Below are 16984 nucleotides of genomic sequence, written 5' to 3' on the forward strand. Positions count from 1 at the left end.
TCAGTCTTGGGGCCAGGATTTGAACCTAAACTATTGGGTTCCAAAGTCAGTGCTCTTACTTTCTGTTCTTCCCTATCTCACAAAAAGAAACCAGTTCTTTCCCCTATATAGGCTAACATAAACCATGATTTGATCTCCAGTAAATGCCCTAAACAGTTGGGTCATACGAAGACTGGTATTTGGTGAAGATCCAACTGAGTCCTGATCGTACACCCTGAATTGCTTTTCCAGCAGTAGAGATGGGGCCGGTCCCACCAGTCCATCCGTCATCTCTCCACCTCATATAAAGTTAACAGTTCAGAGAACAAACCCATTAGCTCTGTACTCTGTAAACCACAGAGCCAACCAACTGGCAGAAAAAAATTTTTTGATCTCTAACTTACATATTGTAGATCAGTGAGTCTCAGCTCTAGATGTATAAAAATACAGATGCCCTGATCGTGTCTCCAGAGACCCAGAGAAACTGATTCAGCAGATAGAGGGTGGGCTCCAGGGGTGTGTGTGTGTGTGTGTGTGTGTGTGTGTGTGTGTGTGTGTGAGAGAGAGAGAGAGAGAGAGAGAGAACGAATAAGCTCCAGGGGGATCCTGATATGAAGCATAGTTTGAGGACCCCTGTTACGGTTTAACACTATTAGCCTATTTTTCTCCTCTTTATGGAACAAGAGTAATTACTAGTTGAAAATACAGAATCATTAAATTTTAGACCTGGAAGAACCTTTAAATCTTCTGGTGCATGAGGAAACCAAAGCTCAGGGAAATTCAGCAAGCAGTTGGCAGATTTGAGTTAATATCTAGATCTGAATTCCAGTCCCGTGCTGTAAATGCCTCTATAGATGCCAGGGCTTTGTTGGATTATTAAGAAAATCCTCAGGAGGCGCCTGGGGGGCTCAGTCGGTTGAGTGTTCGACTTTGGCTCAGGTCTTGATCTCACGGTTTGTGAGTTTGAGCCCCACGTCGGGCTCTGTGCTGACAGCTCAGAGCCTGGAGCCTGCTGCAGATTCTGTGTCTCCCCCTCTCTCTGGCCCTCCCATGATCATGCTCTGTCTCTATCTCTCAATGATAAATAAACGTTAAGAAAAAGAAAAAAGAAAATCCTCAGGGGGCACCTGGGGGGCTCAGTCGGTTTAGCATCTGACTCTTGGTTTCAGCTCAGGTCATGGTCTCATGATTTGTGGGATCGAGTCCCCCAGAAGGATCGCTGTTCCGCTGACAGTACATGGAGCCTGCTTGGGATTCTCTCTCCCTCTCTCTCTGCCCTTCCCCTGCTGGTGCTCTCTGTCTCTCTCTCCAAGTAAAAAGAAATTAAACATTTAAACTGGCAATAAACTAAGTTTTGAAGAAAAAGAAAGAGGGAGGAAGGGAGGGAGAGAGAGAAAGAAAAGAAAGGAAGGAAAAGAAAGAGAAGAAAGGAAAGAAGGAAAGAAAGAGGAAGAGAGGGAGAGAGCAAGAGGAAGAAAGAAAGAGAGAGAGGGAGAGAGAGGAAGAAAGAAAGAAAAAGATGAAAGAAAGAAAAGAAAGAAGGAAGGAAGGAAAGAAAGAAAAGAAGGAAAAATAAGAAAATCCTCAGGACATACTCACTGTGACATCCGTGATTTCCAGAAGTCATAATTGGAGCTTTTGTGTGGGGAAGAAGCCTGGACTGAAAGGTCTGTGAGAATCAGCTCAGACGGCCTTTCTCACATGTGTTCGTTCACGTGACAAGCACTTACACGGCTGGACACGGTTGGCTCTGTCCTTCTGGAACTGAATCTAGAGGGTAAGAAACGCAAGTCAACCATTAGGCCCCGTGTCAGGAATTCATAAGAGGGGAGAGTTAAGGCTCAGAGTCGGCACAGGGTGATTTGTTCAACCCCAGCAGAGGAGAAAAGCTAAAAAAGCTTCCCAGAGTATCATTACTTGAACTTGGTATTTGTATTAGTGATCTATTGCTGCAATTTAACCCCAAATTTAGCAGCTTCGCCCAGCACCTGTTATCTCCCACTTGGCGGCTCAGGAGTTCTGGAGTGGCTTAGCTGGGTGGTTCTGGCTTAAGATCTCTCTCCAAGTTGCAGTCAAGATGTCAGCTGGGATCACAGTCGTCTGAAGGCTTGACTCAGACTGAAGAATTCACTTCCAAGCCGGCTCACTCGCATGGCAGGAAGCTGTTGGCAGGAGGCCTCCCCTCACGGAGCTCTCCGTGGGGCTGCTGCTCAAGAAATGGCCGCTGGCTTCTCCCAAAGTAAGTGATCCAAGAGATGGTGAGATGGCAGCCACAGTGTCTGCTATGACCCGTCCTTGGAAGGCATTTTCCATCGCATCCACGGTATCACATGACACAGGCCAGGCCTGTTCGGTGTGGGAGGGGACCCTACAAGGTGTGAGCACCAAGAGGGGGGATTACCGGGGGTCATCCTGGAGGCCGGCCACCACAGTATTGAAGATGAATGGAGCCTTCCGGACGGGCAAGGGAGGAGGCCTTCCAAGGCCTCGGTCCTTCTGCAGAAGATGCAAACCACAGAAATGTCAAGAGCAAGGCACAGCATATTCAGGATGTTGTAACTGTTTTGAAGAAAATAGGTGAGAAATGGGGATAAGGGGGAGCTTACGGAAGAAATCCAGGCTTTCCATGACAAGTGAAGGAGTTAGGCCTTTGTCCTCTCTACTCTCAAAAATGAAACATCTAAACTTTAGCAGCCCCCAAGAAAGTTCCCATCATGCTAAATTGCCTATTTATAAATTTCCAAACCTAATGTCGATGCCAACATTCTTACATTAACATAATCACTCTGGAGAAGTTTTGTGGTTTTTTTCTCCCCCCTTCACACTTTCATATATGCATTTCTCTATTTCTGCATGGTCTTCCCATCCAACAGGAGAGTGTTAATTAGGGGCATGGCCTTCTGAAGCAGATGGACCTCTGGATTTGAGTCCTGATCTCATCACTTATTAACTTGTTGGGTGACTGAAGCTCTCAGGGCTTTAGCTAACTCATCTGAAAAATGCAATCGTATCTACCTCAGAAGATGCTTGAGGATATTAAATGAGATCGTGTATGCCAAGACCTCGCCCCAGTGCCTGGCACATAGTGCCCAATAAAAGTTGATTATTATTCAGCATTCCAAATGACATTATTTAAGTTTGTTTATTTATTTTGAGTGGGGGGTGAGGGCACAGAGAAAGGGAGAGAAAGAGAATCCCAAGCAGGCTCTGCACTCAGCACACCACCCGACACGGGGCTCGAACCCACAAACCGTGAGATCATGACCTGAGCCCAAGTCAAGAGATAGATACTAAACCAACTGAGCCACCTACACACCCCTACAAATGATGTTCAATTTTTTTTGTTATGTTTTTATTTTTGAGAGAGAGAGAGTACATGAGTAGGGGAGGAGCAGAGAGAAAGGGAGATACAGAATCTGAAGCAGGCTCTGGGTTCTGAGCTGTCAACACAGAACCGAACTCGTGAACTGTGGGATCATTACTGGAGCTGAAGTCGGACGCTTAACTGAGCCACCCAGGCGCCCCTCAAATGACATTTTAATATTCTGTTACATCAACCACCACCTTTTTGTTTGGGTCTGCTTAGCAGTTCCCCCCATTGCCAGGGTTTTGAGCCATTTTCAGTTGTTTTTAGCTATAACAGTTTACATTTCTTTGTATAAATTGATGCAGTTTCTCTTTAAAGATCTTTCCCTAATATTTTTTTATCTTTTCTTTCTTTATTCTTTTCTTTCTTTATTCTTTTCTTTCTTTCTTTCTTTCTTTCTTTCTTTCTTTCTTTCTTTCTTTCTTTCTTTCATTCTTTCTTTTCTTTCTTTCTTCCCTTCCTTCCTTCCTTCCTTCCTTCCTTCCTTCCTTCCTTCCTTCTTTCCTTCCTTCCTTCCTTCCTTCCTTCCTTCCTTCCTTCCTTCCTTCCTTCCTTCCAATTCCTTGTGTGTGTCAAGGGCTGACTTTCAATAGATTGCAGCAAGGTCCCTAATGTTTTAGAGGTGGAAGCTGAAGATTGGAAAGATGAAATAACTTGTCAGACAAAGGTCTTCCTTCTTGTTAGTGTCAGAGCCAGGACCAGGGCCAGTCCCAACACCCTGAGGCTTATCCTCATTTTCCTTCTCCCCTACCACCCAGATCGCACAGCCACTGGAGACTTGCAGACTGGCCCTTCTTGCCTTCTCTTCTCCAGGCTGAGTGATTCGGATCTCCCAGTGTGCCCTCTGACATCTCCTCTCCCACCCTTTCATCATCCTAGAGGCCCCTCATCAATCCACTATAATTGGAGCAGCAGCACTGCTGGGCCCCTGAGGCTTGGGAGCAGACGATGACTAATGCTTTAGAGACCGGGACTCATCTCTTGGCGCCGCTGGATCTCTCGTGCTTGATGTTGTGCGTTCAGATAGGGTTGGGGATCCTGTCTGACCCATACCCCTCTCTCCTGCTTGGAACGCTGTCTGATTTCATCAAATCCACCTTCCCAGAAGAGTAGAGCTTGAAGGGATCAGAGAGATCATTCTCTAACTTAGCCCCCTGTTACTTACAAAAGGAGGAAACAGGCTCAGTGATACAGATAGATCAGGAGCAGATCTAAGACTGGGACCCAAGCCAGGAAACTTCTAGTGTGATGTTGGGGAGAGGGCTTTGAAGCCAGGCAGGCCTGGGAATGTATCCCACCTGTGTGAACTTGGGCAAGAGAGTTAAGTGATGCCCGATTTCCTCTTCTGTAAAATGGCTGAGTGATGTGATAAGGAGTGAATGGGATAACTAATGTAGAGCATAAATGGTGGGCAGTCACACAGTGGTGTTACGAGTCTGGGCTTTGGAATCAAAAAACTATTCAAATCCTAGACACCCATTGGCGAGTTGAAGTATGTGATCTTGGATGACTTATTTAACAAGCACTAGTATTATTGAACTTACTTGTTGCAGGCATTATGCCAAGTGCCTTAGAGATATTATTTCCTGTGATGTTCGCAACAATTTTATGAGATGGATACCATCAGTATCCTGTTTTTACGACTGAAGATACTGAGACATGAGTCAATTTAGTAATTTTACCTCACCATCTTGTATTTTCTGATTATTCTCTGGTTTAAGTTCTTTTCTGCCAAACACACCCATCTTCTTCCCTCAATTCTTAAGAATTTTCTCCCACTTTTGAGCTTTGGGACAGGCCACAGTCTCTTAAAAACTCTCTCCCCTCTTCTCTTCATCAAGTTCCATACCTTCCTCTGTTCCCATTTTGCTGCTAACTCTCCTCTACAAAACCCACCCTGCACCTCTGACTGTATTCAGTAGTTTTTTAAATGTTTATTTATTTCTGAGAGAGTGTGAGCAGGGGAGGGGCAGAGAGAGAGGGAGACAGAATCCCAAGTACCTCCCCCCTGTCAGCGCAGAACCCCATGTGGGGCTCAAACCCAAGAACCATGAGATCATGACCTGAGCCGAAGTCAGACTCTCAACCGCCTGAGCCACCCAGGCATCCTTCTGTACAGTATTTCTAAAGTGGCTGCACCAACTTACTGGTGTTCCCAATGAGTATCCCCACAAATTCCACATTTATGCTGGCATTCATGTTTTCAGACTTCTGCATTTTGGGTGTGAAATCTGAGATTCAATTTTTGCACGGGTGGCAAGCCTCTTTTCCCCTGCAACCTGTCAGCACCTGGGATCGATTCTGCAGGGTTGTTAAGTTCTCATTGTACACATTGGTCCCCCTTCACACAAAGGACTTCACACCAGACAAGTGTCCCTAGCCAATTCAATTCAACCAGCATCACACCTGCTTGTGTCATCGGTGGACCACATGTTGGGTACAATCCTGACTGTTAAGTCAGGCTGACAAATCCCATACCGCTCACCCCTGGTAAGTGTGCAGGCCCTATCGGAAGCAAGCCTCCTTTTAGGCAATCTTGGGATCCCCGAAGTTCTAAAATAAGGAGTGGAACAATGTGTTACTGGTCTGTTAGTTGCAACGGCCAGAAGACAGGCATGATCCAGCTTACGCAAAAACAATGTATAGGCTTAGGAAGTTTGGAGTGGGGTTGCTGGCTATCTGCATGGTGGCAAGATGGCTGCCAGCAGCCCCCCGACACCCATGATCTTTATCCACAGTCTTTATCCATCTTTGTCCACAATCCCAGAGGAAGATCCTGGAGTGTTCCCTCACAGGGACCATATTATTAGACCCCCAAGGAAGGAGGCTGACCTTGCTTGAATTCTGTGTCTTAGACCAGTCTTAGACCAGTCACTGTGGACAAGAGATAGGTACTAAAATTGGCCAGGACTGACCCATGGCCCACTTATGCCCGGGGCAGGCCTGACACTGTGACTGTGTACCAGGATCACGTGGGACCCGCAAAGGGGCCAATTCCCAAGAGGTAGACCACCTATGTCCTCATAAGGACATTCACTGCCAGATGGAGTTGCCTCTTCTTTTCCCTTCTAGGACCTCTGGCTTTTTCACTTGAGAACCCTCCCTGAGGTCTCTCGCTCTGTTTGGAAACCACTTCCAACACCTTCAGCAGATTTGAAAGCCATTCAACCCCGGAATGCATGGGCACAGCACTATTCATATGAGAACATCTACCCTAAAAACCAAACCATTAAATATAAATTTTAAAAAATGTTTATGTATTTACTTTTGAGAGAGGGAGGGGGGCAGGGAGTCAAAGAGAGAGGGAGACAGAGATACCCAACCAGGCTCTGTTAGCACAGAGCCCGACGTGGGGCTCAAACCCATGAACCGTGAGATCATGACCTGAACCGAAACCCAGAGTAGGTTGCTTAACTGACTGAGCCACCCCTGAAGCCCCTTTAATTTTTTTTTCCTCACTGTCAAGTGGTACATGCAAAGCAGACATCCTCACTTCCACTTTGAGCACCACCCAATGCCAGCTCTCACTGCAGTGAAGAGGGGGTCAGACGTGGTAGAAATCAGGAATGGAGTCAAGGTCATGGGGGAATGAGACTCAGGGTAGGTGAGGGTGTGAGAGAAAGGGTGGATATATCTTTCAGAAGCTACTTGTTAATTTTTGTTTGTTTCAAGCTTTTTTCTTTAAATTTATTTATTTTGAGAGAGAGAGAAAGCATGAGCAGGGAGGGGCAGAGAGAGAAGACGAGACAGAATCCCAAGCAGGCTCCGAGCTGCCAGCACAGCTGTGTTCGATCTCACCAACCATGAGATCATGACCTGAGCTGAAATCAAAAGTCCGACCCTTAACCGACTGAGCCACCCAGGTGCCCCTGTTTGTTTCAAGTTGTTATTTAAACTCCAGTTAGTTAACATACGGTGTAATATGAGTTTCACAAGTAAAGTGTAGGGATTCATCGCCTACATACAACACCCAGTGCTCATCACAACAAGTGCCCTACTTGGTAATTTTTAATGGTACTTTTTATTTCGACTGTTCTATCAAAACGTCTCTCATATCAAATTGGCTTTGCCAAACTGCCCTGCTTTGAGGCCTGGTTGGAAGGAGACTCAGGGAGCTGGCTCCCAGGCCAGGACTCTTATCAGATAAGTGCACAGTCTCCTTGCAGAGAGGGCCCAGACCCAGGCAGGGAAGATTTCAGTCTGCCCTCATTGTCTCCCATGGGTCATGCCTCTGCAGATGCTCCGCCCATCCTGTGTCTCGCTCCCCACTCCCCCTTCCTCTTCCTCCTGGGCTCAGATCAGGAAAGTGAGTGTAGAACAGGCAAGGGTGAGCTAGTGAGCTGCTCCCACCCTCTGCCCTTGGCCTTCTGTCTCTCCAGCCTCCTTGTCTTCCATAAATAAGGCTGAGACCCAGAGGATGCCTGCACCTCCTTGTTGCACCCTGTTCAACACTGGGAGCTGCGGGGCCTGTGGACCTCCTCCAAACTGGCACCGGTGCCTGAGAAAGCCATAGGCACCCCCAGCCCATGGAGCCCCAGGAGCTCTGGACAGGGCAATTGCCTCCCCAGGGAGCAGTCCCTCCTCCCAGTAGGGTCTCAGCCTTGAGTCAAAATTTTTGGTTTTAATTTGGTTTCTCTTCCCTTTCTACCCTCTTGTATTTCCCTACACACAAATGCCACCACCCCCATTTTTTGCCTAAGAGATGCTGTCTTAGCCTGGGCTGCCATAACAAAATACACACCGGGGCTTAAACAACACACATTTACTTCTCACCGTGCTGGAAGCTGGGAAGTCCAAGATGAAGGTGCGAGTATTTGGTTCCTGGTGAGGGAACCACCTGCCTGGTTGGGCATCTAACTTCAGCTCAGGGCATGATTTCACGATCTGTGGGTTCGAGCCCCACATTGGGCTCTTGTGCTGACAGCTCAGACTGCAGCTTGCTTCCAATGCTTTCTCTCTCTCTCTTTGTCCCTCCCTTGCTCACACTCTGTCTCTCCCTCTCTCTCAAAAATAAACATTTAAAGAAAAAACAAAAAGAATCAAAAGAATCAGATGCTTAAGCAACTGAGCCACCCAGGCACCCCTTGTAGTCACCACTTTAAAGGACTGAATAATACTTTACCCTATGACTATACCACAAGTTATCTGAGCAGTCTCCTGATGTTGGGTGCCGAGCTTATTTTTACTTTTTTAACTGTAAAAATTAACATTATTCCTTGTGAGAGAACGGTTCAATCTTGACTATGGGGGCAGTCCCACAAATCTACATGTGATAAAGTTGTGCAGAACAAAATACACACACACAAATGAGTGCACATAAAACAGTGAAATCTGAATAAGGCGTGTGGATTATATGAATGTCAATTCCTCGATTCGTGATTATATGAGATATTTTATTGCCATAGACCGAATGTGTCCCCTCGAAATTCGTATGTTGAAACTTAATCTCTGGTGTGATGGTGTTAGGAGGCGGGGCCTTTGGGAGGTGATTAGGTCAGGTGGGTGGAGCCCTCGTGAATGGGGTTAGAGAGAGATACCAGAGTCCCTTCCCCCGTTCTGCCATGCTGAGGACATGGTGAGAAGACCACCACCTCTGAACCAGGAAAGGGGCTCTCACCACACCCGTAATCCGCCAGCGCCTTCAACTTGGTTGGACTTCCCCACCTCTAGAACTGTGAGAAATAAACGTTTTTTTATTTTTCTCAATGTTTATTTTTGAGAGATAGAGAGCATGAGCAGGAGAGAGGCAGAGAGAGAGGGAGACACAGAATCTGAAGTAGGCTCCAGGCTCTGAGCTGTCAGCACAGAGCCTGACATGGAACTCGAACCCACGCACCGTGAGGTTGGACGCTCAACCGACTGAGCCACCCAGATGCCCTGAAATAAATGTTTTTTTAGACGACTGCATCCTTAGTGTTTTTTTTAATAGCAGTCTGAACAGACAGAGACAGTTACTGTTGGGGAAAACTAGGCGAAGGGAATAGGGAATCTCTCAATAGTATTTCTTACAACTGCATGCTAATCTAAAAATTAATTCCAAAGGAAAACGTTTCAGGGGGCGCCTGGCTGGCTCAGTCGGTGGAGCATACGACTCTTGATCTCGAAGTTGTGAGTTCAAGTCCCATGCTGGGTGTAGAGATTACTTAAAAAAAAAAGAAAAGAAAAAAGAAAAAGGTTTTAGGAACCCACTATAGTGGACATTGTCTGTATGTACGTGTATACATCTCAACTTCTAGTTATTTCCTGTGGGTAGGTTCCTATGAGAGAAATTCCCAAATTTGAAAATTTGGTAGAAAATAAGAGCTCTCAGTCTCAGCACGTGGAAGACTGATCTGTATGTCCGCACAGGAGAGAGGTTAGCCATACTCACGACTGTCCTATAAACCCAGAATGCTAGTTTACTATTTACAATGAAAAATGTGAGTGGAGGGGACCCAACTCCCTGTCTTTTGGCCAGAGCCAGGGGAATTAGGCGACGTGATTCAAAATGTTAAAGATATCAAGCTAAGGCCGACTACACACGCCTCGGAAGTAGGGCTGGACCCTTGCTACCCGCGACAGACAAATAGGCTCTTGGGCCGGGACCCCCCTCCCTTAGCAGTGGGGACTAAGAATGGAGACAGCCTATATTTGTCTTCTGCACTCCCAAGGTTGATTAACCCCTGTTCCAATTAGCACATTGTTCCTTTAAGCGTATGATTCTATTCTAGCGAGTTACAGCCAAATCTTGTTGATCCTGGAGCCCTTCTGTCTCATCAAGGCACTTAATCTTAACCCCTTGTTCAGTAGACCTGGAAGGCTCTGGAAGGCTCCTATCCCCTGTGAAACTGTATGCAAAATTTTGAGTGTGTATGATCAAATGTGCATTTTTTTCTGCAGAGAGAGTTTGTTAACGTTTATCAGATTTTCAGAAAAGGCTATCAGTTTCATAGTGAACATCACATGGTCCCCATATTCTAGACCTTGTGCTCGGGGTTTCACACACATTATCTCACGTTTTTCCCACTGAGACCAAAAATTTGCCCCCAAGTTATCAGTGCGGGAAAGCTAAAGAGCCACTGTTCTCAAGTGACTTTGTATATCTTTTCTCTGGTACAGTCGATATCTGTCCTACAGGGAAGTCTTACCCCCCCACCCCCAACTTTTTTATCTCCCTAAATGAAGACAAAGTCATTGGCAACCGGCACACCCACAACCCATGCCAGACGAAGCTGTGGGAAGGCTTTGTTGATTCTTCCTAGAGACTGAGCACCACTGTCTGTGTCAGCGTCTCTAGTTACCTGTTTTATTTTCTTATCCACAGATCCCTGTGAGCACCCGCATTAACTTGTGAGCTAACGCCTCGTATTTGCGTCTCACCCCCTTGCCATCTCGAATGCCATCTTCTGCTCCCCTTCCTTCCAAAAGGCAGGTCCACCGTCAGTTTACGCTCCCTTTTACTCCATCAGACTCTAGAACCCTTAGGTTTTCTAAAGGATCATTAGGTTGCTTTTTATCAAAAGCATTATGCATGTCGATGTGAGCTTTCCAACAGAAAGTCAGGCAAGATGGGGCGCCTGGGTGGCTCAGTTGGTTATGCGTCTGACTTTAGCTCAGGTCACGATCTCACAGTTTGTGAGTTTGAGCACCACATCGGGCTCTGTGCTGACAGCTCAGAGCCTGGAGCTCATTTCAGATTCTGTGTCTCCCTCTCTCTCTGCCCCTCCCGCCCTCATGCTCTGTCTCCTCCAAAAGTAAATAGAAACATTAAAAATTAAAAAAAATATATCCTTAAAAAAAGTCTGGCAAGAGGTTTTTTAGCATTCACTTACTCATGGAATATTCATTAATTCAGACACTGTTCTAAGCATTATGGATATAGATAAAAATCTTCGCCTTCATGGAGCCTAGTTTTTAGGGGAAGGGAATAGACACTAAACAAATAAACAAGTAAAGATATAGTAAGTCAGATGCTTTTTTTTGCCTTTTTTTTTTTAAGGAGAGAGAGTGGGGGAGGGGCAGAGAGGTAGAGAGAGAATCTCAAGCAGGCTCATGCCATCATCACTGAGCCCAAGGTGGGGCTCGATGTCACAAACTGTGAGATCATGACCTGAGCCGAAATCAAGAGTTGGACGTTCAACCGACTGAGCCACCCAGGGGCCCCAGGTCAGATGCTTTTAGGGGCTGAGAAGAGAAATAAAATAGGGGCAGTGCCTAGAAAGTGCCAGGGACGAGGCACTGCATGTTTACTTGGGGGTCCTCAGGGAAGGCCTCACTGAAAAGTGACACTCAAGCAAGGGCCTTTGTGGTGTAGCAGACAAAACATGGGTTTAGGGGCTGGACAGGCCTAAGATCAAATCCTGACTCTATACTTCTAAATGTGTGACCTTGGCCTTGACCTTGGCCTGAGCTTTAGTTTCTTCCTTTACAGCATGCAGATACATCTGCTCCGTGAGAATGCTATTAAGATTGGAGCAAAATAAGGTCTATAAAATGTCTGGCCCCAAATACACAAATGGGAACCACTGTCATCGCTTTTGCTATGTGGTCTTGAGGGTCCATCCAGTCCAGAGGTTCCTTTAGTTTTGGAGGGTCTTACTTGGGTCCAGAGTCCCAAGGCGAGGGGCTGGAGTCTCCTCCTTCCCTGCGTCCAGCACCAAGATGAGGTCTGAACCTTCTCTCGTGATGATTTAGATGCTAGTCACTCCACAGCAATGATAGGAACACTCCTCTCTGAAATGAGGGGCTTTCTGTTCTTACGGAAGACCCTTCATATTTCTGTCTCTTCCCTGCCTGTCAAGGGTGGGGTCTGCAATCCGTTCACTGATTGCAAAAAAACCTCCATTGATTCAACACCCTTGATCTATTTTCATCTCTCTACCACTTGTTTAAAATAAGGAGCTCATTGCTATTCTGCCCACGGCTGCCTCTAAATCATAACTGGGCTGGGAGTTGAATACATTTTTCTCTCTCCTGCTAAATACCACTTTTATCTTTCCGAGCCCATCAGCCCTCAGACGGCAGTATCTGCTTCAGTCCGGGCAGGGGGCCCCAGGGAATCACAGAGGTGAGGGACCGCCCCCCCACCCCCCAGCTCACAGTGAGCCTCCCTCCCCATGACCTGTTTGTCTCCCACTGCAAATTCTCCCACACCGGGAGCTAGCCAAAGCCACCTTCCAAGTTGTCACCTCCTCCTGTTCTCACCGTCCTTCGCTCCTGGGTGGGGGCGGAGACTTTGGGAGCCTTCGAGTCTCCAGTCTGTCCTGGGAAGGTTTGAGACTCAGCACCCTTGGGACTTCTGTCTCCCTCTTTCTGACTCCTGTTATAGGAGGGAGAAGATTAGCAAAATGAGGACATTACGGAATTCCAAAAAGCAATTTCATAAACATGACTTAAAAGAGACTTTTGACTCTGAAAAGGAATGATGTCATGCTCTAAAAGCAGCCTGAAACTCGTGCATTTTCATCTCTAATCTTTTCCCATCTAAGACTTAACTCCTCCCCCCTCCCCCTCTCCCTTTCCTTCCCTTGAGCAGGGTCAGCATTATTACCATCATCTCATAGACCATCAAATCAGCCCCTCCGGGGAGGGAGGTGAGTGGCTTGGGCCAGATTAAGAGGTGAGGCTCCCCGAGGACAGGCAAGCCTGAAGTGTCCCTGTGCTGCCTCATTATTTTAATCATCATGAACTTTTCCTTTTCCGTGAGCCCCCGTGCACTCGTGACAAGAAATCCCTGCCCCCACCATTGCAGACATCAGGCAAAGGAGTGAATGCCCCCTGCTGTTGTTGAGGAGACTGAGAGTAACTGGGACCCCAGAGTCAGGAATGTACGAGAGAGAATCAGAGGCAGCCTCTGGCCCGAAATGGCGCTCACAGACAAAGGCTTTTCCAGCAGTGGAGGTGGGTGGCGAGGAGCCGACGACGAAATGGCAAGGACACATGCTCGGAAGCTAGTCCGCCTCTCTTCAATCCTGAGTCTGCCGTGTGCTGGCTGTGCTACCCTGCACAAGTTACTTCGCCTTTCTGAGCCTCAGTTTCCCCATCTGTAAATGGGAATCATAATATTTCTCCCTAGAGATGTTGCTGTGAGGATTCCGGGAGAGGATACGTGAAAAAGTGCCGAGTGCAGCGTGTGACAAACGGTAGCTGTAATTACCAAATGACCACAATGTGCAGGCCCTGTGCGGGTCACTGGAGATCCTTACATGGATATGGCAGAGTCCTCGTCGCGGGGGTTGGCTGATGGTCCTGTGGACAGGACAGGCGGGCTCACGTTCACACAGCATGTCGGCGTGGTTCTGTCTGCAGCGGTGAATAGATCCCCCTGTCTCTAGGTGGCATTGATTGTGTGAGAGCAGAGACTGAACCCATAACCTTAATAATGGAAATGGGAAAAAGTAGTAATAATAATAGCAAGTAGCAACTGGCCGTTTCCAGAGAGAGGGTATAAAATGTCGCAGTAGCCAGTGACTTTGTTTTCTCCTCTGCAAGTCTTGATAATATCTGGTGATGAATAACTGAAGAAGGGAGTGTGGCTTTTCTAGGGCCTTAATGAAAGGAATTGTCCCTAAGGCCCTGTGCATAGGGACTCCAACTCCTATAAAGGCCGGCAGGGTCAGGACGCCTACGGGCTCCCCACCCACCTCTGAGAGGGGAAAATAAATAACAAAATGGCCAAAGGGTACTTTGGAAAGAGGCTGCTGGCTAGAACCTAGTGACTCTAGGAAGCAGATCTCCAGGTGCCTGGCTGGCTTTGTCCGTGGAGGACCAGACTCTCGATCTCTGGGTTGGGAGTTCCAGCCCTGCCGTGGGAATGGCGATCGATTACTTTAAAACAAATAAATCAAGTGATCTCAAAATAAGCAGATCATTTTTATGAGGTCAAGGAATTTAGGAAAATGCCTTGTTTGCAGGTTTAAGTTAAAGTGGAGGAGCCCTCTACCCTGTCCTTCCGTCGATTGACCGTAGGGCCTGGCAGGAGAGGTGGGAATGACATGCCGGGAGAGGGGCATTTGCCCTGTCGCTGTGCCCGTGACCTCCGCGCATACATAGAGCTCCGTCTGAGGGAATGTCCTCGCCCGGTGAGTTCAGACTTGAGGCCTAGTCCACTCTGCTCAGCCATGTCATTTCTGTCTTTCCCCTCACATGCATATGATACCTCAACAGAGCATACATTCTCTTCAACTCTCGAAACCCCAGATTCTAAAACAGCCTTGCGAAGCAAGCACCTGTCAAATGAGGTGAAAGTAAATGAGGGGCACGTGGGTGGCTCAGTCGGTTGAGTGACCGTCTTCAGCTCAGGTCATGATCTCATGGTTTGTGGGCCCCACGTCGGGTTCTGTGCTGACTGCACAGCCTAGAGTCCGGAGCCTGCTTTGGATTCTATGTCTCCCTCTTTCTCTGCCCCTCTCCTGCTTGCTCTCTGTCTCTCAAAAATGAATTAAAACATTAAAAAAATTTTTTTTAAAGAAAAAGTAAATGACTTACCCAAGATTAAACAGCTAGAACGTGGAAATCCCAAATCTGGAACCCAACCCTGCTGGCTCTAGAACCATGATGCCTCCTTCCTGGGGGCCTTGGATTTGGGCTTTTGCTAAGAAGGAGAGAGTCCCCCCAGAGGGCTGAAGGTCCATGGCCTCAAAGTTCCCTTCCTTTTTCCCATGCCCCCTTCAATGTGGGAGGTCACGGGGACATCAGGAAGCCAATGGTGGGGCTGGAATGAACCCCAGCCTCAGATCAGACTTAGGAGTTCAGTGTTCTTCTCCAACTCAGAGGCATCTCTCCTGTGACCTTGAGCAGGTCACTGCACTTCTCAGAGTCTTGGGGTAACAAGGGACATTAGAAGTGCTTTGGGGGGGGGTGCCTGGGTGGCTCAGTCCGTTAAATGTCTGACTCTTGGTCTTGGTTCAGGTCATGATCTCATGGGTTTGGGAGTTTAAACCTCTGTGTCTGGCTCTGCACTGGCATCTTGGAGCCTACTTGGGATTCTTTCTTTCTCTCACTTTCTGCTCCTCCCCTTGTCTCACTGTCTCTGTCTCTCTCAAAATAAATAAACAAATTAAAAAAAAACACTTTGAGAGTATTAAAAGCATGGTAACAAGTGCCGGGCATGATTCTTAACATCTTCATATAAAAAATGAGGTCTTCTTTCTCATTGCTACTTTTCATGTATTCACTCAGTGCTGGAAAAAATGTTTACAGACTACTTCTCCTGTCCCAGACACTGCAGTAAGTACTGAGGACCCAAGGAAATCTCCAGGCTTTGAGGAATTTATAGGGAGAAGAGACAGATCTAAACAAAGAATTATGGCACATGGATGTAAGGACTTCATTTTATATTTTATTTTTTTAACTTTAATTTAAAAAAAATTTTTTTTGAGAAAGAGAGAGAGACAGAGCATGAGCAAGGGAGGGGCAGAGAGAGAGGGAGACACAGAATCCGAAGCAGGTTCCTGACTCAGGGCTCGAACTCATGTGCGTGAGACCACAACCTGAGCAGAAGTCGGATGCTCAACCAACTGAGTCACCCAGGCACCTCCCAACGCACAAACAAGGACTTTAAAATGATGTCCACAGTCGAGGAGACCTCTCATTGAGGGGTCCTGAGGTGCTGTGGGATCCAGAAAGGAGTGTGGTAAGCAGCATTTGGAACCTGGGGAGGCCCCACAGAAGGAAGGTGGTAGGAAGTGACACGGTGTGTGCAGAGGGGCGGGGCAGTGGGAAGAACGAGGATGACTGTGGGAGGGCATGTGGGTAGTTCAGCAGGTAGGAGCAAGGGCTGTTGGAGGAAGTGTGGTAGCTCTTTCTTATTGTTGCAATGGAGCCTAGGGATCAGCCTGGAGTTCCCTCTGGGGCATGTTCAGCTGTGTGTGTCTGTGTGTATGGGGTTGACTTTCCAGGTTACAAGAAGGCCATGTCAAGGAAATTCAGTGATGGAACTTTGTTCCGAGGTTCCACTGGAGGAGGAGGGGTTATTGGGTTGCTGTTTTACACTGTCTTGACTACTAGACATGCCCAGGATCCCCAGCTTCCAAGTCAGGGCAGCACTGTTCACATTACAGCCTGAACTGCAGGGTCCCATGAGCACCTAGTGTCGGCGGCTCCTAAGAGAGAGAGGCTGGTGGCCCTGCTCTGCCGCTGATGGGCATAACTCGCCCCCTTACACAGGGCTCTCAGCCAAGCCACCATGGCAGGAGCTGGTTTCCATTGGGCCCGGCATATGCCGGGCCATCCCATCCCAGGTCCAGACAAGATGGGTGTTGGTCACAATCCTCTATCACCTTGTACGGAGAGAACTCCTCAGGACCCTGTCCTCAGATGGGGCAGTGAATAGCGTAGGTAACTTAGCTCTCCAGAATTCATCTTGTCGATGGTGTTTAATTTGCATCGACTGTGCTATTTCTTCACTGAGCCCTTTCCAGTTGGGACATTAGGGTCCCAAAGTTACCATTTCATGATTTTTTTTTCTTTAATGTATCCCAGTCTTGACCCAGTTTCCCCTATGGAGAGCTGTGTGGATTTCTCCCTTGGACACAGGGTGTTGGAGCTGAGGAGGAAGCTTTAGAGATCACAGTCCAACTTACTTCACAGATGGAGAGAGTGTGGCCCAGAAGAGGCAATAGACTTGCTCAGAGTTGCACAGCAAGTTGGCTACAGAAG

Source organism: Suricata suricatta, chromosome 8 (genome assembly GCF_006229205.1).
Source record: "Suricata suricatta isolate VVHF042 chromosome 8, meerkat_22Aug2017_6uvM2_HiC, whole genome shotgun sequence".
In the NCBI taxonomy this organism is placed as follows: Eukaryota; Metazoa; Chordata; class Mammalia; order Carnivora; family Herpestidae; genus Suricata; species Suricata suricatta.